The sequence below is a fragment of the Balaenoptera physalus genome, assembly GCF_965194825.1.
Source record: "Balaenoptera physalus genome assembly, chromosome: 2".
In the NCBI taxonomy this organism is placed as follows: domain Eukaryota; kingdom Metazoa; phylum Chordata; class Mammalia; order Artiodactyla; family Balaenopteridae; genus Balaenoptera; species Balaenoptera physalus.
The window spans coordinates 153,545,869-153,570,320 of record NC_138883.1 but is presented as its reverse complement, the minus strand read 5'-3'; the positions used below and the strand labels follow the sequence as shown (position 1 = coordinate 153,570,320).

Genomic DNA, 24,452 nt, shown 5'->3' with positions numbered 1-24,452 from the left:
TTCCACCATACTCCCTTTCGTGATGACTTTAGGGTTTTTTTCTACTTATGATCTTGCATGCAGTTTTAACAATACTTAAATCAAAAGGCAGTAAAAATCCATTCTGCAGTCCAAGGCCAAAGTATACTTTTAATGCTTCAATTCGATCTAAGTTAACAGTGTCGTACACTCTACCACTAACATTTTATCTGCCCTTCAAACTTCTCAGAAGTACTTCCCTGGAATTGTGTTCTGACACCAGTTGTACTCTTTTTGGAAGCTCTGGGGATAATCTTTGGTTTTCTTTTCTTTTTTTTTTTTTTAAGTGTTTTTGTAATTAAACCCCCTTGGATAGCACTTTAAAGAAGTCTTATTCTTTATACTAAATTCTACATAAAACTTGAAATATCTTGTGCTTCCATGAGGTTTAATGAGTTTAATAATGTTAATATACTACTTAATAATCGCTTGCTTCCCCTAGAAGGTAATGAAAAAATAAATATGCCCTTGAAAACTAAAAGGCATTGAAGAGAGTCATTGTGATACATGTTGAAATATCACTTTTTATTATTGCAAAAGTATGTGTGCTCTACCCTAGGGCCCATGGGTCTCAGGATTGTAAGGGCCCTACACTTGAAGCCTAAGGCGCTGCATTGCCTTCTTGAAAGTCTTATTTGTTGTGTGTTTGAATTTGTACCCTCTGAGCCCCACCTGGCCCTCTCCCTGCCCTGGGTACCCCCAGGTGCTCCCTCCCTTTTCCTGCTGCCCTGCCCAGCTGCCCAGTGTGGGCAGAGGCCGCGGGTGCCCAGGTTCCACTGCACCTGAGGTATGGGCTGGGGCTGTGGGTGTGGACAGGAGCGTCTCAGCGCATCACTTAGTCGGAGCCTCAGCTACCTCCAGGGTGAAAATCAGACAGCAGCACAGTCTTAGCTCAGTGAGCTCCACCCTAAACCCACACGAGAGCCACTGATGATTTTAAGTAGAGGGAGATCCAATTTGTGTTTAGAAATATCACTCTAGTTAGAATTCAGAGAATGGACACATTGGGAGACCAGTTAGCTGGTCACTGGAGGAGCCCAAGCAGAGAGTTGAAGTCCTGAACGAACTGAGGCAGCCCCAGAGCAGATGGGGGGGAGGGCTGGAGAACTGCTGACTCTGAGGGGGTGTGCAGGGAGCTCCAGAGCACCCCGCACATCTCAGAGAGCAGCCGTCAGTAAACATGCAGGCTTTCTGTGGAAAGGGGTTGGTTACAGTAAGAACTCCCGAGCATCGCAGCTGGTGCAATTGTGCCCTGTTCTAATGAACCACTCACTTTCCTGTCACTCTTCGGCTTCCCATCTGTCACTGATAATGCTCCTGATGTTGAGAAGTACTTAGAGGAAATGCTTTTACAAGGCAGGGAAAGCCAGAGTTCCTCATTAGTGCTTAAGTGCTGTGTACATTTATGGCGATGGCTATTCCTTTGTCATGAATATTATCCCATTACATCAAAATGCTTTATAGGCCTTTAGTAGAAAGCCACTACAGACTGAAAATTCTAATTATTATTATTGCCATTATTATTATTCTGATTTTTAGAGTATTTGCAGAATTGTCCCATTTAAGGGACAGTTTATTACGAGTTTACTGTCTTGCATTTCTCTTTTCTAGTCTTTCCAATGCTCTTGATTTCTCTTATAATCCTTCAGTTGTTCTCACCAATGACAAAAGAACCTATTAAAAACCTTTATATTCACAGAATATAAAGACATGTATTTATTTTGAGTAAGCCCTTTTATATCAAACCCGTTTCTTACAACAACTAAATAAGAGCATCTGGTTGATTTTTTATCTAAAAATCTATCTAAATCAGGTAATATTTATCAAGTGTCCTCATTTATTATAAAATGGAGTATTCAAAGAAAGAAAGAAAAGTAATTCAAGATAATTGATAGCAATGATATATCTTTGGCATATTGTCTGTATGTTTAAGCCACTTTCTAACAGCATATTCAGAGATGTAGACTCTGGTGGCAGCTAGTAATTTTAGGTGAACTAAGTATTTTTAAAGATATGAATTTTTTCTCATATATTTTTTGACATATAATAAAGTCCATTCATGAAACTCTAAATATCCTTGGACTCCAGTTTCAGAACATTAATTGTTAGCTGACCAACACCCATTCTCCTACCTCTGGTAGTTAAAGAAGCCCAGATCTCTTTAGGGAAACCTCCTTTCCTGTTTTGAGGGAAAAGGCTCCAAAACTAGCTCTGGTGGTGGGGTCAGTTGGCTTAAATGGATCGGTATATCCCATGCGCCTTGACCGTGACAGTTGCTTCAGATCCAGGCAGGTAACCCAATGAGAGTCAAAGAAACATGAGAAAACGCGGGCTGAAACTTCTGGTAAAGATAAGCTTTTGTTCTTCCTCTGGGCTTGATGGTACAGGGTGAGAGGCATGGGGCTGTCCTATGAGGGGAGCCAGTGGGAAGGAAGTGGAGCCTCTGGGTCTTAGTAACACAGTTTTTGTCCTGAATCAAGTCAAACCTGATGCAGCGCTACTTATAGACATTTCTGTCACATAAGCAAAGATTTCCCTTTTTCCTTACGCCTGTTTAAGTTTGTTGGCACATACAACACAAATAGTCTTGAATGATGTGCATTAGCTTGGAGACACTGGCCCTAGTCTAAAGAGGTGCTTTCTTTTTTTAAATTTGCAAATGTTTTTGCTTTTGATCATGTCCTATTTGAATGTGGTGTTGTTAGGGATTTTCAGTATATTTTCCAGTTTTTTATCCTTCAGTGATAACTGAAAAGTTAAGAAGAGGTTACAGCAAATCAGGTACACCCATGATTAACTCTTATAAACATATTGAATCCTGGAAAGTGCAGACATGAAGCAAAGCGAAATCATAGAAGTAAGATGTTATCAAATGCTGGGCCATTTGATAATGTGCAGCCAAAGAAGTAGAAACATTTGTGGGGGGGGGGGGTTCCTGTAAGAACTAGAGGTGAATAGAATTCAGTTTAGGTTTTCAGGTGTAATCCTTCCTGTTTCCACTGCATACATGTGATTGAAATGGACAGTAGGAAAAATTTTTAGATAGAGTAGATTTCTGAGACCAATACCAGGTGGAGAAAGATGGTTCCTGAGATCCTCACACACAGTTACCTGTGGCGAGAGGGCAGAGACCTACTGCTTGCACAGGACCCATTTCAAGTGTGAGGTCTGTTGTCAAATCCTGGAAGTACAGGGTCGGGAAAAAGAGCAAAGACTTGGAAGCAGACCCTGAGGGTTTGGAGTCCCACTTGCACATCTTCTGAGCTGGCTGTTACCTTATGCAGCTTACATAATCCTCTGAGCCTCAGTCCCCTTCCCCGTAGAATGGAAATGATAATAGTAGGCTCTTCACAGGATGCTTGGGTGATAAAGTTAGAACGAATCTAAAAAGCAGTTCTGAGCACAATACTTGGCCCATGAAAATTGTTCCCTGAACGTTGTTGCTGCTGGTCCGTGGTCAGCCTCTGGTGACCACACTGCAGGATTCCCTCCATTTCGGGCTGCCTGCTTACTCAGTTCAGCTCCCTCACCCTGGAGAGGACTGTTCTGCAGGGTAGGTGAGGACCAGGGAAAGACAGGGACAGGGGCCCTTCTTTATTGAGCATTTTAAAACATATCTGCTATATATAAATCAGTAACTCGGTAGTTACCATTCCAAACCCTCACTATTCTAGTACCATTTTAATTTTCAGACAGTGGACTGAGACAGAAGTCATGTGAGTAAATGTTTTCAATTCTCATAACCTGAGTCAGTTCCAAAGCAATTACCACAGAAATGCTGATCCAATGTAGAAATGGTTAAAATGAGATTCTCTCAAATAACCAGTTCTGATCATCTTTAGCAACTTCCCTAATTGTAAAGGGTTGACTTTTTTTATTAGAAAATATCATAATGGATGCTCTTGAAAGAAAAAAGGGGAAATGGTTAACTCGTTTTAAAAATTATTTAAGATATACAATTTACAAGTTTACAAGTCATACTTTCTAACCAGTACCCTCTTTTTAAAATTTTACTTCCTTTATTGAAGAGTAAAAGCCTATCATATTCTAAGGTGAGTCAATATTTGTGTGCTCAGCTCAACTTCTCCTTGGACATTTCAAAATGCAAGGTCTGCATCCTGCATCATTTAGATACTAATATTGTACAACTCTCATATTAGAGCTCTCCAGAGAAACAGAACCAATAGGGTATGTTGGATAGGAGATATATGTGTGTGTGTATATATATATATACACACACATATATATCCGAGTGTATATGTGATTTACTATGAGGGATGGGTTCATGCTGTCATGTAAGCTGAGAAGCCCGTGATCTACAGGGAGAGCCGATGGTGTAAGTCCCAGTCCAAGGACACTAGAAGCACTGATGTTCCAGCTCAACAATCAGGCAGAAAGAGCAAATCCAACCTTCCTCCACCTTTTTGTCCTATTCAGGGCTTTGAGGGATTGGATGAGTCCCCCACATTGGGAAGAGTCTTCTACTTTACTCAGTCCACCAGCTCAGTGCTAATCTTATCAGGAGACACCCTCACAGACACAATGTTTAACTAAATGCCTGGGAACCCCGTGATCCAATCAAGTTGACACATGAAATTAACCATCACACCTTGGGAGAAAGTCTCTGTCTAGGCAAGCAAGTGCAGGTGTCATTGTAACACTGTCCAGGGAATTCCTTTTCTATCACCAGTTCACTGTACTCTTTTCTCATCAGAATTTCTCTTTTTCCAGGATACATAGTCTATATAAAGCAGAAATGTCCTCAGAAGTAAATATTCTTGAAGAAACTTAATCTCCAGTTTCACAGCAATGAAGATGACTGTTAAATATGCAAACATTAGGTCTTTATGGTAATCAACAAAATACATTTCCAACAAGCTCCAAGCTCCAAACAAAAAGCAAAACTGACAAAATCATTTTTTCTCCTATGATTTTCTACAATAATTACCAAATATAATTTCTTCCTGTCCCCAAGTTAAACTTTAGCAGATGTAATATAGATAACACAATAAACAAAAAGATTAATATATATACAGAGGTAGATTAGAAAGATAATTTAGATAATAAAATGAAAATCAATAATTAATTGAAGTCTTGCCTGATGACAATGGTTCTCCATTTGAGGAATTAAGTGTTAGCCTGGGTGGAATCGTTTTGGCATGTGTATGTGTCCATATGGCTCAGAGCAAAACAATAAGGCTAAATGTGTTTCTGATTTAAGTGAAAAATCTAGATTAAAAAGTCAATCACCTTTTCTTTTAAAATGACACAAATTCTTCCATCATCTTTCAAAATTAACCACTGAAGATCTTTCTTAAGGAAGTTGAATTGATTTCATCTTAATAATTAGTTCTAATTTTTCAAAAGAATATGCTAGTTCTGCAGTTATGCTTTCATATAGCTGCCCTTTATAAGTGCAGACAATCATATTTCTGCTTTCCCATGAGAATATTTCTTAAGATGGACCTCACATTTTATAAGGACAAAGCCACCAGCACCTGTAGTTGAAATAAGTCCTTGGTAGCATTGTGCTTTCCCATTTACATAGCTGGATAAACCATCTATGCAGAGTATAAATAAACCATCTATGCAGAGAAGAATACAGGATCTTCTGCTGAAACTTATTTACACATTTTTTTCAAAAGATCTAAAATGATGAATTCTACAAACCAAAGAAAAGGAAATATGTTAATCCAATGTCATGTACATATTTGCCAGATTAAAAAAATACATAAAACAATTCTTAAAAATTACTTCACTGGCCAAAAAAAAAAAAACCAAGAAAAGAGAATATATCTTATCTAAGAACAACTAAATGTATATATTAAAGGTCTACAAATTTAAGCACTTGAGGAGGAGACTTAACAGGCTATCAGTCAAGAGCTGCCTAAAACACAGGCTATTAAAGGGGACTGTTATCCAGGGCATTAAATGTCTAAGGCTCACTCCTGAGACTCAGGAAGGTCAGGATGAATGGGAGGGTGCCATTTTGGATCTTGGTTACAAACCCCAGTGGGTGGGAGTGTGGTCACATGCTCATTTTCTGCTCATGACACTAAGTTGATGTGGTCTCCTGGATGGTAATTTGGCCACATCCAGTAAACCTGAAGATGGGCATTCACTTTCACTAACTAATTGCATTTGTAGATATCTGAGGAAAGTCTCAAACTTGTTTAACTCATTACTGACTGGGGGATTTTTGCAGAAACTAACGCCTATGGCCAGCAATTTGTTATGTAAGTGAATATTGAAACGTCTCCAGTCAATAACATTCGGGTAACAAAAGACGTATTAATATGTCTCTGGTCAATAATGTGTTAAAAAAGAGAATAAATAAGCAAACTGTTAAAAAAAAGAGAGAGAGAGAGAGTGAAACATCAAGGAACAGAAACTTAAAAGAAACAGAAAAAATCTTGTTTACAAAAAAATATAAATATCCATAAAAATATGATAAAATGTTGTCTTCTTGAAATAAGGACAGAATGCAAGAAGAGATAAAAGGAACAATCAGATAAACAAGAAAGAGGTTTTTGATATGAAACATGGGAGCAGGCCTTTTTTTTAACGTGTTAGAAGATGACTGGGAAGAAAAAACCCAGAAAGCAGAATGAAGGAAACTGGGGTTAAACCAGCAGAGAAGGACGGAACTTCTGGAAATAGGTAACAGAAGAGTGTTTCAGGTGATTGTGGAGTGAAGCCAGAGTCCAGATTGGGGCAGAGGGCAGAGGGCTGCCAGGGGCACCCAATCTGGTGCCACCCTCCCCTGTTGTGAAGGCTTTTTTTTCCCTTTGGGAGTGTTTCATTCTTCCCTAAATTCTAACTGAACACATTAAACTATCATCAACCAATCTAATACACTGACCTTTTTTTTTTTTTAATCTTAATGGAACATAAACTTAGTTGCTTTCTGAAAAAAAGGTAACATTTTTTGAGATCTCACATATACAAAACTGTAGCCTGTCTCCTCACCTTTGATGCCTTTGTTTAGAAGCTGCAGCGAGAATCTCACTATCTCAGTGGCCTTCGTGGGTCACCTGAGCTGTGCTGGTGGCTGCAGCTCCGAGGGCCTCCTCCTGGCTTCTGCTTCCAAGACCAAAGCTGCAGGAGCAAGCACTTCTGGGCTTGCTCAGGGAGCACGTGCCTGCCTTCTGGACGGGAAGGTAGCCTGAGAATCCCTTACAAACCCACGAATCCCACACACAGCCTCTTAAAAAAGACTGGCAGGAAAAAAGATCCTTTACTACAAGCCCTGTGCTTAGAACTGGTCCAAATGAGCATAATAGGAGAACAGAAATATAATTGAGGAATTTTCATACAATAAAATACTATACGCCAGTTGGAAAGAGTGCTCATGTGATAGAATATATTCAAACTATTGTGAAAAAACCTACTTGAGAAATGGAATACACAGTGTGCTAACACTTAAATTTTAAAATAGGTGAAACAACAGAGAATTTATGAATACACAGATATAAAAGTAGCATAAAATAGGAATGGAAGACAAATTCAGGGTACTGGTTATCAAGGGGAGGATGGGCTTGACAAGGGATTCCACACTTATCAGGACATTTTAATTTCCTGAAGAAGTCTGAAGCATATAAGTCACACTTGGAAGACCTGGGAGATCTGGGCGTTCATTACATGATTTCCCGTATCTTTCTTATACTTGATAACGAACACTGACAATTTCAACTCGATGTGAAATGTAAAGTGACCCCATCACTGTTACCATTGGTGCGGTTTGTGCAGCTGCACCTCCTGGGGGCCTGGAGGAAAGTCCAGTTACCCTCTTCATCTCCTGGCCCAAAATGCACTCAGTGAGCATTTCTTAAATTGAATGGAAATACTCACTTCAGCAACACTGGGAACTAAAATTAACATTCCTTCTCAAAACTCCCAGTGTCACCTGGTACCAAATTGATCAACCTCTTGCCTCTCCGTGGTCTTTCTAATTCTCCTTGCTATGAACTAAATGTCTGTGCCTCCCCAAACTCTTATGTGGAAACATAACCCCCAATGTGATGGTATTAAGAGGTGGGGTTTCTGTGAGGTGATGAGGTCATGAAGGCAGATCCTTCATGAAAGGGATTAGTGCCCTTATAAAGAGACCCTGGAAAACCCCCTTGCCCCGTCCTCCATGTGGGGACACAGCAAGAAGGTAGCTGTCTATAAGCCAAAGAGAGAGGCCTCAGGAGAAACCAAACCTGCCAGCACCTTGAGCTTGGACTTCCAGCCTCCTGAACTGTGAGATATGAATGTCTGTTGCTTAAGCTACCCAGTCTGTGGTATTTTGTTACAGCAGCCCAAACAGACTAGGGCACTCAGCCTTCCCCAAATGTTCTCAGGGCCCAGCAAGGACATGTTCACACACACTAGATTATTTCACATTACAGCTCCGAGAATCACTTTGTGTCCTTTTACTGTGAAAGTCAATGGGAAGGGCAGGTGCAGGTCCCAATCAATAGTCCTGGGTCCAAATTACTAGGCTAAACCCACACTAATTCAGCAAACATACAATAAAAGGAACTTAAAGAAAACAAAATCATGACATAGTCCCTGCCACCTTTCCATCCATTTCTCTCTTAGGCATTTCTAACAGTTTTACAAAATATTGCTGGAACCAGGAACATTAATGCTTTTCCTGAAGCTAGGGTGGCCACAAAATTCTCTCAAAGCCTAAGGGAGAAGAAATACATAAGATCTACTTGTCTGGAATAATCTCAGAACCATCACAAATTGATTTGTTTAAAATAAAAGCAATAGATAATTTCATTCCAAAGAAAATCACACACTCATTATAATCAGAGATCATTAGCAATTGCTATTAGAGAGTCAAATCTGTGTTTGTGATTTTTAGACATTTTATTGCCTGAAAGAGAAGACTTGAACTAATTGAATTTTTTAAAAATTCTGTGTTTTTTTTTTTTTAATTCCAGAACCATGTTAGTTCTATTGCCTATTTTTTTTTTTAAAGGAACTCCTTTATTTACTTATTTATTTATTTATTTTTGCCTGTGTTGCGTCTTCGTTTCTGTGCGAGGGCTTTCTCTAGTTGCGGCAAGTGGGGGCCACTCTTCATCGCGGTGCGCGGGCCTCTCACTATCGCGGCCTTTCCTGTTGCGGAGCACAGGCTCCAGACGCGCAGGCTCAGTAGTTGTGGCTCACGGGCCTAGTTGCTCCGCGGCATGTGGGATTTTCTCAGATCAGGGTTTGAACCTGTGTCCCCTGCATCGGCAGGCAGACTCTCAACCACTGCGCCACCAGGGAAGCCCCTGTGTTGCTTTTTTGAGCCATCAACCTCATAGCAATACCAGCTTGCTGTGGGTGGCACTCAGAGTAAGGTATGACAATCACATGCACACAAGTAGAAGATGGTATGACGTTCTGATGTGGTCACACCATGATCTCAGGTGTGAGTCTTGGGCCACCTTTAGCCTGATCTTTGAGTGATTTTCTTCTTTACTTTCTTCACTGGGAGAAAGCTTAATGCCAAAGACTTACGATCAGGACATGTCCACAACATTCTGTGTAGAGTTTTCCTGCTATAAAGTGATACAGGTTATTTTAAAACAAAAGAGTGAAATAACTTATTGTTCATACGATCTTCTATATCCATTTTTCAAGCATGACTTAGAATCTTATTCAGCGAAGGAGATGGAATTTTCTCCACCATCCTGTGCCATAGGAGACCTGTGAGTCACCCTTCTACCGCGCATCCTATTTCACCACCTCCTGGAGCAGAAGCTTGACCTGCCACAGCCAGCCTCCACGCCCCCGACTCCCCTTCCCTGAGCCAGCCGCTGGTCCCATGCCCCTCTGCCTTCCCATCCCCTTCCTGGTTCCAGCTCTGGTTCAGTGCCCATGGCCTTTGCAGGGCTTGGGGACAAATGTAGGCAGGTAGAAATAAATAGTGTGGAGCTGGGGTGGGATGGAAGGGCAGATCCCATCAGGCCAGGTGGCCAGGCACTGTTACGATAGTTGTCATATTACTGTCACTCTGAAAGCAAAATTTACCATCGTAAACTGAGCCCCAAGGACCCGTTCCCCTTTTTCTGTCAGCCTGCACCCTTGGATGCAGCTGGGTTTCCCTGCCTCTGGGGTTGCTCTGAAATCCTAAATGCCATAAGCAATGCCCGATCCTCCCACTGCTTAAAATACTAGAGTCTGCTTCTTCAAACTCCACTTCCAGCTCCTTGTCCAGCTTTGTGGTTTCAACAAAGGGGAACCAAATGTCTCAGCCTGTTCTGATAGAGGACTTCTCTAGTAAGACATTGGGACTTTTGATCCTGTGAACTTGGTCTCCATTGCATTTTCTGTCTCACTGCTTTGTGTTTTAGTTGGCTTCCTTCTTTTTATTATTACTATGGTCCAATCAGACATTTAATTGTCTGGAATCCCGGCTGATTGATACAGCAACTTGCTGCAGAAGTGGAATTTCGCTGGGAACTTCCACATTCATTTCCCTCCTATTTAATCTTGTTTTTCAGGAAAGACCTATCATCTACCCCTCACAGTACTGAAAACTTTTTTTAAAATTCTTATTCTTCAGAGCAGGATCTCCTAGTCTCATATGTATCTTTCTTAAAATCCTTGAATCAGCTCAATGGTACAGGTACCAATGTTAATTGAGTGGCACAGAGAACAGAATATCTCATCCCAGGAGCTGCCGTCATAAGCAGAGTTTGTAAAAAGGTGGCAGGATACTTGGAAAAGTTTTGAGCACCCTCTGTGCGTGAAGGCAGCCTGATTCCCATGTAGCTCTCTTAAGATGCTTACAACCAACTGCTCCTCCTGCCCTGTTTTGTTTTTTTTTTAATTTTGAAAATCACATCCATTACAGCAAGATTTAATAAGAGAGATTCTAGTCAGAGGAGCTCCGCCAAGTGCTGACCTGGGTGTTTTTCTGAGGCACAGGATTGAGAAGTTTCAGGAAGGCTCTAAAGCACGCATGCCAAGCCCGGAAGTACATCCAGAGCCCCTGCCCTGTGGAGACCTGCGTGAGGTTTCTCCTTCCTTGGATGGGCCCCTCCCAGGACACGGTAGAAAATGAGGCTGGAGAATCCTCCCAAAACACACACATCCCAGAAAGACTAGAATGTACTCACTGAATGCAGCATTTATAGTTTAACTAAATGTATGATAGAACCCACTAATCCAAAAACAGCAACAACAAAAAATAACAAAAAAGCAAAGCCCCATGTTTTTTAAAGACTGGGCAACATTTCCAGAAACCAATTAGTAAACTCTTACACTCAGCACCCAGATTTGTCATCAACCTAATCGTCCTCAGCACACAATTACTAAGTAGCCACATCTGCAGGGTGCTGTGCCAGATGCGCTTGAAAGCAAGCTACTCTGTCCCTGCAGGACCTAGGCCTTGAGTACAGATGCACCAGACAGGGGCACTCAGACTGTACAGTACACACACACACACACACACTCACACACACACACACAAGCATGATGGCTAATTATTCATGTATGTTTTGCAATGAACCGGGGTACCCCTGTTTCATAGAACTGAGAAAAGAATTTGATTATATGCCATCATATTGCACAATGTCTACGAATTAAAACCAAAGGTTTTCAGTACAGATGGCAGCGAACGTAGATCTGGCTTCCTCTGTAGAGCAACAAATCATATTTTAACTGCTCCAGAGAAAAATCATTATACATAGTTCTCTTATATAGAATCTTTTTGTTCTGTGATGAATAGTTTAATACAAATAATTACTCCCTAATTGACCTATACGGTCAGAATGAATTTTTCTCTATTTCTAGATTAGGTTTTATTATGAGTTGTCACCCCTAAATTTTACTTTACTGTCAGTCTCTGGAACTTCGCATTCTGATATTGCCCCCAGGTGAATCTATAACTCACCAAAAAGCTCCTATAACAAAAATTCTATTATTTGGATGCCATTTACTATTCTGCTACTGGGCTCTGCTGGAAACGTAGGTCAAGAGCCATTACCTACTTGTGTAAATCGACGGCCCTTTACTCTGTTGGCTGCTGAGGGAAAGCACCAGGGCCCTGTAATTAGCCAGCAGCTAATGTGCCCGCAGTTAATGGAATTTTACTGCCCGTTCTTCCGCCAGCTCCACACAGCCTGGGGCCGCTCACCTCCCTTGTCTCTGCGCGGTGGAACACCCCTCTCCCAGGTGCTGGCAGGTTCCTCCCTCACTTGCTGCACCTCACTGCCACCACCACAGCCCCACGTAGCCCCGTCACCATCACGCTTCCCAATTGGCTGCAGGTTGGGGTGATGTTTTGTCTTTCTCAGCTAACAAGAATGTGAACTAAATGAGAACAGAAACATGTGTCTGTTTTGCTCACTTTTATAGCCCCATGTCTAGGCCAGTGCCTAGTACATAGGAAGTGCCCAGTAAATATTTGTTGAATTAATTACAGTTCAGTGTGCTCTCAGATACAGATTTTGAAAGTTAAATGTGACTTCCATTCTTCTACATATTGTATCACAAACCTTCACCAAATGGTGAAAAGTTGAGAGGCAAGCGCTCAACTTTCTGCTGTCTGCCTTCCCCCGCCTTCTCCCAGGGAAATCTGGGGAGCAGGCATCCCGTGTCTCTGGTCACCAGGAGAACTAGCCTGGTCACACACCTCTGCCCCTGGCAGGTACCCCAGTCCTTGGAGGCCTGTTGAGTGGGGCTTGTGCGTGTGCCCGCACCAGCTCCACCCGGGGAAATACATCCCGTGAGATTGGCAGAGCACTGCAGGCTGGATATGCATGATTCTTTCGCTGTGGCTTATCTCTGGGCACCTGGAAAGGCTTTTAGGTGTGTGTAATGTACAGTGCATTTCTTCACCAATTCATCCTCTCCTTTGTCTGCACAGCCCCCTGCGCTGAGCCCAGGGACCAGGACCACAGCCCCAATTCTCAATTCTCAATTTTAGGCTGAGGGTCAGTGAGAGGCAAGGATCCACCTTGTTTGAATGGGGCCGTGGGAACCAGGTAGAGAGAAGAGCAATCTCCTCCCTCTTCTGGACCATCATTCTATTCCGTCTGGCAGTGACTGGGAGCCTGCCATCCTGTAGGACGATCTTAGGACCAGAAGGCACAACGGTGAAGGGGAGGAAGCTTCTGTTTTCATTGAAAATAACACGGAGGGGAGAATAACATTAAGTGAAATGAGGCATGATTTTAGGTAGAGGTAAGTGACATGAAGTGAATAAAGCCTGGGATATAAAACGTCAGCTCTGAGGGTGCCATTCCCTGGATTCCCTGGGGTCCCGGGCATGTGACATGCAAAGCTCCTGAATAGGGCTCTGAGCAAGGAGTAGGAGGTGGCATCTGAGGTGCCCAGGCCTTTCATTTTAGCTCAGGTTCCCAGAGGTACACCTGGAGATGAGGATTCCCTGGGGAAAGTACCCATTCAAGACTCCTCCCAGGAGAGCCAATATGGGGGGTGAGGGGTCAAATCTGGAGGGGAAAGTGGTGACGCTCAGGGAAGTCCCAGCCCCAGCCTGTTTCCTCAGGGTGCTCTCAAGACCCTGCGGCCCTCAGAGGTGGCTCCACGGGAGGGAGGAGGCAGGGCTTCCCCACACGGGCTCTGGCCCCGGACACACTGAGGACTGTCCTCGGAGCACAGCTGGCATTCACAGACCAGGGGGAGGGGGTGCCCTAAGGAGGGGGGAAGAGGGTGCTGGCCTGGGCGGGAGCTTAGTGAGGGGAGAGTGGTGCAGGAGGAGATGGGAGAGGTGGGTGGCAGAGGGTGCAGATTTGGGTCTCAGTGGGGTGCTTTGGAGGGCCAGAAAGATTCCTATTTTATTTTTAAATTATTTTGGAAACTAAAGGGAAGATGGTTTGCAAGGGGGGAAAGGTGAAAGCTGGGAGATACCACATAGAGAGGCTTTAAAATAGTTCAAGCCCTTTACTTTTTTATGCTTCTGAATTTAATTAAGAACCAAGACCAATATATGACACGAGATACTCTGAATGTCTATCTATTCTATCTCTCTATTTATCTATCTCTATCTATATCTATCTATCTATCATCTATCTATCTATCTATATCTATCTATCTATCTATCTATCTATCTATCTATCTATCTAATCTATCTATCTATCTATCTATCTATTTTCTACCTATCTACCAATCTACACACACACACACACAGAAACATATTATTTTATTCTGATAATTACTCATGGAATCCCACCTTAAGCTAAACCAGGTTTACATTTCAAATTACAGGAGACAAGATGACCTTCTTTTCTTAAATGCTCAACATCTCAGACATACTGTCACAGAATACATAAATGACCTTTTATGAATGTTTTGGTTGAATATCTCTTACAATAAACCTGCCCAGGAGATTATATAATAAGATATGTGTGCTTTAAATGACATTTTCTTAAAAACATTTTAGAAAATAACTCACTAAAGCTCTGTAAAAGATTAGGCTAAATTACATTATTAAAGCTGGCTGGATTCCATTACAGCTTAATGTTTGAAATAAATATGTAACTACTTAGGATCTGTGTCTTCCAAACAGAAAAGGAATGTGTGTGAGTGAGTGTGTTTTCATGGAACTATGAATAGCCCTGGGTTACCTGCTGCTGTTTCCTGCCTGCCACACACCAGATCTTTTTGAAATCTATGTCTTTCTCTAGATCTGCCGATACTCATTATCTGAGAAGGGTCACAGGTTTCCATGGCAGTTACTATTCGATGGTCATCAATGACATACTGGATTTCACTACTGCTTTATGACATATGTCCACTACAAATAGTATGAAACGTCAAATATTCACAGCCAAGGAATATCTCATTGCCTTAATTAGTACTGAATGATATACAGACATAATTTTAAACACAACTGAACATGATATCTTTCTCCTGATCTTTGTCTTATAAACTTTTCTCAACTGGCTTCTGTCTTATAATTAATATTCCTTTCTTTAGTTTAAAACATATTTATGTATTTTTAAATCAGAGGCATTTGTACTGGCCTTTTCTTAAGATTACAGTGAGGGGTTGATTTTCTTAAAGGATTAAAATGAAAACACATATTTCCCCTTCCTCAATTTTCTTTTTTTAAATTTATTTTATTTTATAATTATTTTTCTTGGCCGTGCTGCACAGCTTGTGGGATCTCAGTTCCCCGACCAGGGATCGAACCCTTGGCAGTGAGAGCACCGAGTCCTGGACCACCAGGGAATTCCCAATTTTCAATAAGGTTGAACAAAACTATATTTTAGCTTGTTTAAGACTTTAACTCCAACTAACATAAAGATACTGAAGACAAAAAAAATTGCACCAATGGCTGTCTTAAAAGCAAGAGCCCTTTGTTTCATCCATGCATTTAAAGTTGCTCCTTTATGTTGTTACTGATTTACAACCTTCCTCTGAACTTGAAGCCTGCCTGTTGCATATGAAAATAGAACACAGGCAAAAAAATATTTAAATCTCACAAGAGTGGCTCTGATCACTTGAACACTTATTATGCCTACTGGATCACCCCTCCTGTATAGACAAAAATAAACAACCTTCCCAAGGTATGAGAATCATGGTCCAGAACTAAGCTGTAGGTACCTCAGTCCTACATTCCAGTTATAGCAGCCATTTCCATCCTCTTCACTCTTTTATTTTGAAAACAACTTTTTCTTAAAGTCGTTAAAAATTATAGTAGATTTAAATTTTCTATTTTTAGTTCCTTAATTACCTCTTTCTCTTTACATAGCTTACATTTTAAAATTCTAGTTTTGTCAAAAAATGTTCAGTTGAAACTTTTTAGAAAGCATACTTGTTACTGAAAAATTAATCAGCAAAATCAGCAAGCTAATTTTAATGATGATTACTATTTTAATGGGTGAATATTTTTAGCTCTATCTGGAATGCAAAAATGCTCTCTGACTTCGTGAGATTTAAAGTGAGTACAAACAACGTTGCACCACATCCAACAGGCACAGATAGCACATTATCCTAATTCAAATTAGAAAGCTATTTATCGACTAGATTAAGACACTGCAGTACAGGTAGTGAGTAAACGGTGCAGGAGGAGACCCTGTTCTGACAGGCGGGTGATGAGATAGCACCTGCAAGGCTGCGGTCCGTTAACTGTCCTGCTGAGAATTGCAAAGATCTTATTCTATCCCATTTTTCTTGTTTTATGAGGAAAAAAATATATCTATCAATTTAGGTTAAAGCTGTAAACTACTGTATTATACCTGCTGGGGTATGTTTATGACTCTCATTCATCAAAAGTGAGTGCTGTATGTCTGGTATTTAGCCCAAGTGGAGAATGGAATTTTCCATAGAACGTCGTGTTATGAGTTGCTATGACTCATAATAGGTTCCCATAAATAAGCCCTCCATGAAGAGTGTATTGTGATAGTCGCCGTGAAATATCCGCACCAATAGGTTTTGACCTCCATATCCGTGACTACATTTTCTGTCATTTGTTTTCACAGTTGAAGCATTAGATGAAACCATAATATTTACTGCTGCACATTTGTTCTCTGTCAGGGTAATACATTGGGAGGCAGCGTCCTGCTCTAACAGCCCAGGGCAGGCAGATCGGAGGGAGGGAGACTGTCAAGGTTTAGACAGTGTGGCAGCAAAAGGGCACATGTGTAACTCATGTGCTTCCAGAATATCCTGGTGAAGAAAATTGATACATTCAAAGGTTTTTTTTAAAATAGTGAAACTACTGCTTGAGAGAGGAGCTTCATGGAATTGGAAGCAATAATAATAATAATAGTAATAACAACAACAATAACAGTGAGGTGACTCTGGCTTCTCTGTACCCAGGTACCCACAGCAGCAGTAGCACCTTTGGCAGTGACCTCGGGATTGAAGACATCTCTCTGCCCATCCCATCCTTTTCCTCACCCAGACTATGGGTAAATTAACAATTAGGGCTTTTGACTCCAGTAGCAAATAGCCTGAAACTAAGGTTTAAATTAAACTACTTGTCCACAATCACGTAGCTTGTAGGAAGTAAAGTGAGATTGAAATCTGGGTTTTCCTCACTCAAAAATGGCAGTTGTGCTTTTTAACGTATTTGCATCATAAATAACTAATGGGGAGGAAAATAGATATTGAGAGACATAAAAATATTACTTAGGAGCCAAGTATTTGAATCTTATTGCTTTACCCAAACTAAAATAATTAGATACCTAAAATTACCTTTACTTCTGTCAAATAGTTAAGGGATGTTAGACTATACACTTAATATCACGTGTTTTTACTATAAAATACGACAGTCACTGAGCCATGATTGAGAATTATGTTACAGTTACACATTGCATGCACTTTGATTCAACAAAGAATTATTAAGCATTTACTATGTTCTCTGGGGAATAGGGATAAAACGATGGTTAAGCATAATCTCTATCATCAAAAGAGCTTAGTATCTAGGAATTGGAATCAGATAAGTTTACTAGAATGCTATAGGATTAGACAGAAGATGCGCTCTGTGTCCTAAGAGCACGGACAATAGAATGGTCAGTTCTGCATGGGAGGCTTAGAACAGGCTTCACACAGAGGATTATGTTTAATAAAGTCTTGAAAATTAATAGGTACTTATCAGCCAAGAGTGGGGAAGAAAGGAAATTCTTTAAGAAAAGGGAACAGGAGAAGAATCCAAACAAGTGAATCAGTGTGACTTGTAACCAAAGCTGTGAATGGGAGCTCGCATGACCTGGGTTATCTGTGATACATAGTCGAACCAATAACAGTCCTATTCAGTATATAATGTAAAGAATTTAATTAGTTATAAAGCATTTGAGAAACTGTCCAAAGGTAAGGGGACTATATGCTCTTTTTTGTGTGTTTATCAAACTTTTATTGAAGTAAAAATACCTAGAGGAAAGTGAACAGGTTATGTGAACAGCTTGCTGAATTGCCACAAAATGGAGTGTGCTGTAGAACTATGGCCTAGGCCAACAAAGGCACACTGCTCTCCCATGGCCCGAGCCCCATGGCTGGGGCCCACGGGTACACTACCTCCCCCAGCCTCCCTTCCAAGGCCAGGCGGCCATGTGGCTGAGTTCTGACCAAGGTGATATGTGTTCCGCGGGCCCCAGCTGTACAGAAGTGGGCTTGCCTTTCTGTGTGTCTGTATCAATTTCACCAACAACATGTAGAGGACAGGCAGGGCGGAGCCACAAGCTGGAACAAAAGTGCGGCCCTGAGTCATCACGCAGCTTCTGGACAACCAGGAATGCCAGCTTCAACTTCTTCATGAGGAAGAAGGAGCGTTTATTGTGTTAAACACCGAAATGTTCATCTCTGTTTGTTACAGCCGCTGACATCAATTACATTCTATCCAGGAATTGACCCAGTGAGCAAGAAATGTCCGTCCTATATAAAAGGAGATGCTTTAATTTGAGGAATCTGCATTTGCTTGCATGACTGAAGCACAGACTGTAGGGAGAAGGGAGAGGGGCGAGGACTCGGACCCCGATGAAAGCAGCTGGTGCAAATGTGGTATCACATGTCTCTGCTGTCACTGTCAAGTTTTTACCTTTATTTTGGGGGCAGGAGTGACAATTAAAGATCACTGAGTGGGAAAGAAATGTGATCACATTTTTGTTTCAAAATGATAACCGTGTCTGCCACCGAGACTATGAGACGGAGGCGAGGGTGGTTGGAACACCCCTTGTTGAGCTTGGACCTCCACCGGGCTGGAGCGCCCTGACCCCGCCCGCTTGGCGTCCTGTCCTGGCATCTCCAGGGCATGCCCAGCCCAGCCGCGGAGCTGGCCGCCCCGCAGATACGCAACACGGGACGTCCTTTCCTCGGCTCTCCTGCGGCTCAGAGGAGGATTTCAGTCTCCGACAGCACCTCCCTGCTGTACCAGTGGAGTGAGCCACTCTGGAACCATGGTCCGGATCCGATTTCAGACAGACTTCCCCTCTGTAATCACGGCTCTGATCCCAGAGCTGGACGAGATGAGACACAGAAACGTAACTGGCAGCCAAGAGGACACACGCGCTGGGACGGCTTCTCTGGGTGTGAGATTCCCTCGGCGGGGGTGGTTCTGGGCCTTACCTTACCTGGTGGATTCACCAAGCTGGGAGTCATCAGACCCAAGATGTGACGCCGAAGGTCAGAGGGCCCGGCCTTCCACTGAGCTGGGGTCACCAGTCCCTGTTCCCTGTGTGGAAGGAGACCGTGTTGCGGAGGGTCTTTACTGCAAGGACCCAGGTGGAAGGCAGGTTACCAGGGTTCTTCTGCTTGGCCAGCATGCAAGAAGCTCCTCAGAGGACACAATGGGGCTTCTCACGCTCCGTACTATTGATTCTTCGGGGCCAATGATGCTTGTGTCGGGGGCTGACCTGGGCACCTGGGGTGCTTAGCAGCATCCCTGACCCCCACCCAGTAGGTGCCAGTAGCACCCTGCCCCAGCCCCAGGTGTGACAATCAAAGACGCCTCCAGACATTGCTGCTGTGCCCCGGGTGGCAGGCAGGATCATCCCCAGTTGAGAAAGACTGGTACAGGAGGTGCTTCTAGTGATGGAGGGATTTATTTTGGACAGGAGAACATTTCCTGCCTTCCTTTTCTACTTTTTAATAAGTTACTGCCACGCAGAGCCCAAAGAAATCATCCATTGGGTTCTTAAGTTTGTGAATTCTCCCTCCATTTGCAAAGTACATGAGGGCTGAGAGCTGACTATTCATCTATTCAATATCCAACAGATGAGGCTGCGTTTTTGCAAGCCCAAAAGAGCTTTCCAAATTCCTCAGTCCGACTGAGGGACCGGTTCTAATATACTTTACATCTTTGTGGGGAAAACTGCCTCAGAATAACGCAAATAAAAAGGCCAAACTGCATGATTCATTTCGGAAGAGTAGTTCAAAAAGTGAGCCCTATTTTAAAAATTCACATTTTTATTTTTATCCAGGACTCTGATAGTTCCACTAGAGATAAATGATTCCTTCTCAGAGGGGAAATAAGAAGCAGTTTAATCTTGGCCTTCTATTGCTTGAAACTATTCCACCTCCGTGAACTCATTTCATATTTTAAGCTCCCAAAAAAGAACAGAAGAATTTAGCAAACCCCCATATGACCACATATTGCTAATAGAACAACTTGTCATTTGAAAAATGTCCACCTTTCTGAGAAGACACTCGGTATCATGTACCACGGGATAGATTACAGTGCAGGGCAGTCCCTGTTTTGATCTTGTCCAATATTTATCATTCAATAAGCACTAATATTTACTCATTTATTTAAAATACTTTTATTGATAATTGTCTGGACATTATCTGAAGCACTGGGAACGATGCTTTGAAAAAGATGACATAGGTCCACATTCAGCTGACAGTTCCATGGAAGCCACCTTCAGTTAACTGGGAACTGAAATCTGGTGCTCCCAGGGCAGGGGCGGCAGGTCAGTGTGCTCCTATGTGAAGGGCACATTACCTGGGTTCAGGGCCTGGCAATGCTCCCATGGAAACAGCATCCAAGTAGGAGAAGCTGGCAAGATAAACGTGGGGAGGAGTGTCCTAAGCAAACCCCAGAGGTGCCGCCATGAAGGTGTCCCTCTTATAAGGTCTCATACATGACCCTCAGAGTTTGGAACTCAGCGACCAGCAGCCCAGGTGTGTTAGGCTGGACGTTTCGCCTTCTCCCTGGGGGAAATAGAGAAGGGAGAGACACTTCCTTTGCCTATGGTGAAGGACCCAGGTGCAGGTGGGTCCCCCACCCTTGTACACACTGACTCAGGCCCCCTCCTCTTGGAAACCTTGCAGGGCCACTCAACCTTCCGTTGATCCCTTCTCCAATCTTCTCTCACTTTCTGGAAGGTTCTAAGTTTCTAATTAGGATTCTAGAACCCTAACTGTCAGTACTATTCAAATAGGCTCTTAATTATTTATGTGTTTCCTGTGTACATGATTTTGACTTTCTCAACACAAAAATATAAATTCTTCAAGGTCAGGGAAAGTGTCCATCATGTTTGTTCTGTACGTTCCAGTGAGCCATACCCACTTCAACAAATAAGTCGTGTTTAGATCTGCGAGGAAGTAACTCAGGCAAGTGTAAAATGAAGAGCAGAGATGTGTGTGTGAATAGGAAGGACACCCTGCTGCACAAGGTGCCCTCCAAATGCAGTGGTTCACACCAGACAGAGGTGTCTTTCTTCTCAGTGACAGTCTAGGGTGGGTGGACAGGCTCTGCTCCAAAGAGTCACATCTGGTACCATGCGAGTTGGGCAGCTCGCCGTCCTCAACACACATCTTCCCGAGGCGCCCCAGTCCTTGCAGCTGACCTCCAGCCAGGAGGAAAGAGAGGTCCTTTAGGGGCAAGCTGAACATATTCTCATACAGATTTTACTGATGCTCAAATTCAACCAAGAAAAACTTGATCACAGAGCACAAGGCAGGCTGGGAATGATCGTCTAACTGGACGGCTGTGCCCAGGAAGAATGAGGAAACCTCGTGAGGAATCCCCTCCACTGAGCACATCCCTCTGATACTCTCAGGACTATTTGCTTACTTCCATCCATCCATTAGAAGCCCTTGCTTTTGGACCTCTTCCGTAGTTGGAAATAAGGGAAATACTTTAAGCAGAAAGTTGCTTCTGAAACAGCCTAAAACGATTATCTGGGCTTTGTGTACCTGGAATAGAACAAAAGATGACTCCACCATCCCCTCCACTTCCAATTCCACCTCCACCTCCACCATCCCCTCCTGCACGGGCCACAGAAGAACAATTGTTTAGCTTTTCAAGCTGAAATGAAAGAATCAAGATCCAGTAGCCGCTTAGACACATGACACTCTTTTATCAGTACTTTCAAATGCAAGACACTTATCAACAAGGTATCTATAGCCTGCAAAATAATTTATTACCTAGAGAAGTCAAGTTCACAGAGAAGAGAGTAGAATGGTGGTTGCCAGGGGCTTGGGGGAAGGAAGAAGGAGAGGAGGCGGTGTTTAGATACAGAGTTTTGGTTTTACAAGGTGAAAACGTTCTGGAGATTGGTTGTACAACATTGAAGTTAACACTTCCAAACTGTACACTTGGAAATGGTTAAGGTGATACATTTTATGTTATGTGTTTTTTACCACAATTAAATTAAAAAAAAATTACAAGGGAAACCTACAAGAAGCAGAAATAATACTGAGATAATGGAACAGAAACATTTGGTTGAGCCAATAGAACTTGTCTTTAGGTAATTTCATTATGTTTTGGTCACCAGATCATTTTATTTACTAGAGCAAATGATTTGTAGTTCATTTATTTATTCTTTCTAATATTCATTCATTCATTCAAAAGATGATTCATTGAACACCTGTCCTAGGGCACTGTATTATGCTGGGGAGATATTGATTAGCCACAGTAGTCCTGTTCCCAAACCCAGCGAGCTTACCTTCATGACTGACCACTCAATTCAAACTGCAGTGTCCAGTGATTCTCATCATCTGACGTTACTCATCACTTGGGTGAGCGCCCTTGGAATCAGAGCAGGAGGCAGACAGGGAAACTTACACTGCGCTTCTGACAGTGAAATCGTATTCACCATAGGAGGCCAGTTGAGATTCTTACCTGTGGAGCTCGCCCATAGCCTTTGCGTGACGTGTGTTATGCATCTATTACTTTACAAATATCGTGTCATTGATGACATGATGAAGAAAGCTTCTGAAAAACCTTTGTGGAAGAGGAACTGAAATGTAATAACCAAGTGCTGGTCTTTAAGAATACTTCTAGATGACTTAAAAATAGCCGTGAGGCAGTCTTGATGAAGCAATTGGAAAACCTTAGGAGAAAGTCCTCAGACATTCCTTCAACAGTCCAGCTAGAGTCTTCCATGTAGCCCAAGGTCAGAGGTGACAGGGGCTGACATGGGTTTCAGTCTGGCTTTGGCTTCAGCTTATTCTCTCCACCCCACAGCCATCTTCCTTCCCCTCCCAGGGCTTGGGGCTCCGGCATCAGACACAGAGACCGCAGGCTCACAGAGGCGGCCTGAGCAGCTCCCACTGCTCAGAAGGTCACATACCCAAACACAAAGCTGTAGATCTGCTCTGCTTGTCCGATTTAAACCTGAAATAGAATTTGGTATTGAGAGTATTTCCTGAGGGACAGAATCTTAAGGATGAGCTCTCTTGTTTCTGGGTTTTCTGGAATTGGTTTTCTCATCTGATTAGATTTAAGACACAAAGGACCCCATATCCAGTGGTAAAGGAGTGTTTAGCCTGTGGTGGCAAAACAGTCACTCAGATGATGACCTTTACACACCTGCGCTTACGTGCCTATGGAGGACAAGGTTCTGGGTGGCCAAGTATTTACTGAGTTTGAACATTTTGGTGAAAAATAGGAGTCTAATCAGGTTGGTTGGTTGCTTCTAACTATGCTAGACAACTTAGGAAAAGAAAATGATGTGCTCAGGGCTTTAAATTCCTAGATTAAGATCTACAGAAGGAACCGAAAAGCTTCTAGATTGGCCCTGTAAGAAATCTTCTCTCCTGTAGCCAGAGGGCCTAGATTGCTGAAAATTAAGCCCAAGGCCTCATTTTAGGAGTGGTGAATTACAGCCCAAATTGAATTCCCAAATTCACAGCATCTCTTTTATTAAATTTAGGACATTTATTGGAAAGACATGGGCTTGGGAAGTTCGGCATGTGTTTATACGAGCAAATTCCTATGAAGCTAGGGATCTTGAGCATTAATTCCGGCGCCTCTCTGCCTTCTTCGCCCCTGCCTGAGAGGGTCAGTCCCCTTCTCATGACGCACCTCTGATGCCCCTACCCCACGTGCTTGCCCAGGAATATAGGCAAGATTGGTTCTACTCCTATATTTCTCGTTGGGAAAACTGAAGCTCACTTAAAATTTTGCATATTTTATATTGATTAAAATAGTACATGTATCTGTATAACTATCATTCCAGATAGCTAATCAGTCAAGATCGTAATAGATCAATAGTAAATTTCATTCGATTCTAAGCAGTGCATGTAACCACATCTAACAATAAATATTAAGTAAGAACAGCTCAAGTTACAAACTTAAAATGCTCTAAGTAAGTAAGGTTATAGCAAACCGCATTTAGAATATATCTGTGGTAAAATACATCAGAGCCTGCGTTACAGAGAGTAAGTGAGATGTGTGGGAATTGACTTGCCCTTTTCTTCCATTAAAGGGCAGAGTTTTTTTGAAAAAAAGATGGTTCAATTTCCTCCCTCCAAGCTGCCTTTTTAAAATAACATAACATAACACATATTTTGACACAACTCCACATGACTCAGAGGCCCTTCTTAAAATAAGACCAGACCACATTCATGGAGACTGAATCACCTCTAACCTTCCGAACTTGGTGAGGGTTACTAATCAGGATGTGTTTTCATTCCTCAGATAGTATGGGAAAGTTCTGATTTTGACAATTAACCTACCATCCAATCAATTATTTTTTCACTGGAGCTCTAAACAAATTTTGTTTTCTTTTCTCATCGCCTCACCGTGAATGAAA

The 24,452-nt window shown here is 42.3% G+C and overlaps 2 long non-coding RNA genes across 2 annotated transcripts in view; one reads left to right on the top strand and one right to left on the bottom strand.

The window, feature by feature from the left end:
* Positions 1-24,452, top strand: part of LOC309655273 — a 204,756-nt gene that overhangs the window by 83,226 nt on the left and 97,078 nt on the right. The window lies entirely within an intron of this gene.
* Positions 279-14,028, bottom strand: LOC309654822. The gene is made up of 2 exons (XR_014260459.1): positions 11,997-14,028; positions 279-9,560 (listed from the first exon to the last, which is right to left on the bottom strand). It is a non-coding gene; the product is annotated as an uncharacterized lncRNA (long non-coding RNA).